At 46.5% G+C, this 2,776-nt stretch overlaps 1 non-coding gene across 1 annotated transcript; it reads right to left on the reverse strand.

The window, feature by feature from the left end:
• Positions 1–654: 654 nt before the first annotated feature.
• TRNAI-UAU lies at positions 655–748 on the reverse strand. The gene is made up of 2 exons: positions 711–748; positions 655–690 (listed from the first exon to the last, which is right to left on the reverse strand). It is a non-coding gene; the product is annotated as a tRNA-Ile (tRNA).
• Between the last annotated feature and the right edge of the window lie 2,028 nt (positions 749–2,776).

Below are 2,776 nucleotides of genomic sequence, written 5' to 3' on the forward strand. Positions count from 1 at the left end.
ATCATGTATTTCAGACACCAGCATCAAGATGAATGTGTTTTTCCAAACAAGGCAGTTTGTTTACTTTTTGATGAAATTAGGAAGAAATACATACCCAGCCACTTATGTCTGATGTTTCACTGCTGGGGGAAAACTAGCATTTCTTGTTTCCCAGTCAGGTTTTTGTAAAGTAGACAGTGGAGCTCTACACAGAACACATTTAGGTTTCACAGGTGGAGTTCAACAACTTCACTGCCATCCTTGTAGATACCAAAGCTCAGGCACCTGGGAGTACTTTCTGCACATTGATGAACCCCGGTGACAGTTGCACAAATCACAGAGAATAAAACCCAGTTTTTCTACCTCCTTGCTCAGTCCCCAAAGAGCTGAAGAATAGTTTTTAAGTGGAGGAGCAAGGGAGGGAGGAGGCTTCATTGAAGCAGAACAGCCTGGCTGTGAGGCCTCCAGACTGAAGAGAAATGAGTTTGCTGGATGAGTTCAATTTGGGTCTTGCTGGGTTTCTTCCCTTCTCTGAAATCTGCCAAATATCTCCCTTGATCAAAGGAATCTTTATGGGCTCACCACGGAAAACTTATCCATTTTAGCATTTTACTTTAAAGAGAAGGGAAAAATGCATTATCGTGAAATGTCTGAAATCACAATTGGAAGAAAACATGCTCCAGGTGAGGCTCGAACTCACAACCTCGGCATCACCCGCACATATACTGTTGTATAAGTACCGCGCGCTAACCGATTGCGCCACTGGAGCATGCTTTCCTTAGGTTGGCCATGCGCACTCTACAGAGCCATGAGCTACTGAAGCGCTCGACCCCGGTCTCGTGCCAGAGCGGGAGCGCGCTGAGCTGCAGGGGATTCTCCCTCCGCAGTCACTCGCCTCCTGCGTAAAACACAATTTGATCAAGGTATCTCCGTCTCTCCTGGAAGATGAATGTGATCCTCCCCCTATGCCATCAGGAGCCAAAATTTCCCGGGAATATACGGGTGCTCTTTTCAGAAAGCCCGAGAAAAGCCGAGGAGAAAAAGGAGAGACTCCGGCTTCTCCTTGCCATCGTCCTAGCAAGAACATGGTTTTTTGTAGAAGACGCGAGCTCTTTGGCTTCTTCGTAGTTTCACCGCGCACTGCCCGGCTGGCCTGTGATGCTTTCAGACCCAGGACGCGGAGAAGCGGAGCTCGCCGCCTGCCCCTCCCTCTGCGCGTCTCCGGACACCAGCAGCGCTCCTGGCTGTCCTCCCAGCCTCGCCTGCAGCGCGCCCGCTTTCGCAGTCCAGCATCTCTGGGCTATCTATCGGGATTCCCCAAAACTCTCCCAGCGCCTGCCTGAAAACTGCATTCGAATTCACAGAGCCAGCTGGTCAGGCACCTCTTCAGGGAAAACTGGCATAGCAACCACTTCTTATTTGTGCAGTAGGTGCCAGAGGTCAAGGCGGTGTGCACCCCCAGCTCTCCTCCCTCTGTCTTGACCTTTTCCAGTTGCAGAAAGTTTGCCGCTGTGACATATACCGCTCAGTAACCTCATCTCTGGGGCCTCAGTTTTAAGGCCAATTTTGTTTGTTGCTTGATTGTTTGATTTGGGGGGTGGGGGAAGGCAGCTGTCAAAGTACACATACACACAAGATATGAAGTCTGTTGGCTTTTATAGAATAATTTCTGTCAACCAGAAGAATTGTGTAAAAGGAATAGCCTGCCTATCCTGACCACGGAACACTTAACAAATAGGACTGAGAGTAACAGACCAGTGACTAAGTTTCTCCATACTTAAAAAAAAAAAAAAGGAAATGCTTCCATATCTTGATGTCTATTACATAGCTGTTTTGAGATCATTTCATGTGTTTAAAATAACACCTTAAGGTAAGGAACAGGGAGAAGCAACACAGGCTCCTTGGTAGATGACCACCTCTCCTGAGAAGCTCCTACATTCTCACTACACAGTCCCAGAGGGACAAATAAGGCTCTGCCTGAACCTCTAGAGATTGCTCCATCTAAATAACAGTAGCTCACAACAGTTTGTCAGAGCTTACCATGTTGCTTCGGTTTGAGTGTTTGTGTTTCTCCAAAATCATATTGAAACTTAACCTCCATTGTGATATTAAGAGGTGGGGCCTTTTGGGAAGTGATTAAGTCCTGAGGGTTCTGGCTTCCTGAATCGGATTACTGCCTATGTAAAAGAGGCTTTAGAGAGCTGCCTGGCCCTCTCATATCTTCTGCCCTGTGAGGATGCAGCAAAAGGCATCACCTTCGAAGCAGAGAGAGCATCCCTCACCAGATACCGTATCTGCTGGAGCCTTGATCTTGGATTTCCCTGTCTCCAGAACTATAAAAAAAAAATCTGTTCTTTACAAATTATCCAGTCAAAGGTATTTTGTTAATATAGCCCTAAAGTACTAAGACACATGGGTCAGGCACTGTTCTAAGTGAGTTCTATAAACCTCATAACAATACTAATGATTTTGTGTTCCAAAACCAGATCTAAATATGAACAGCCAGCATTTGGGGAATTATTGTTCTAAAGGGATGAAAACTTACAGGACTCACAGTATGTCACTGGATATTAAACAACTCTTATCAGGAGGCAGGTCAGTGACATAATATAGGATTTATAAGCATAAAATCATGATCGGAGAAAATGGTGGATGGAAAGCTGAATGTTCTGAATTGTTGATGTTAAAAAAGTGACTGTCGGCCGGGCGCGGTGGCTCAAGCCTGTAATCCCAGCACTTTGGGAGGCCGAGACGGGCGGATCACGAGGTCAGGAGATCGAGACCATCCTGGCTAACA

The sequence above is a fragment of the Colobus angolensis genome, unplaced genomic scaffold (assembly GCF_000951035.1).
Source record: "Colobus angolensis palliatus isolate OR3802 unplaced genomic scaffold, Cang.pa_1.0 Scaffold237, whole genome shotgun sequence".
NCBI classification, from domain to species: Eukaryota; Metazoa; Chordata; class Mammalia; order Primates; family Cercopithecidae; genus Colobus; species Colobus angolensis.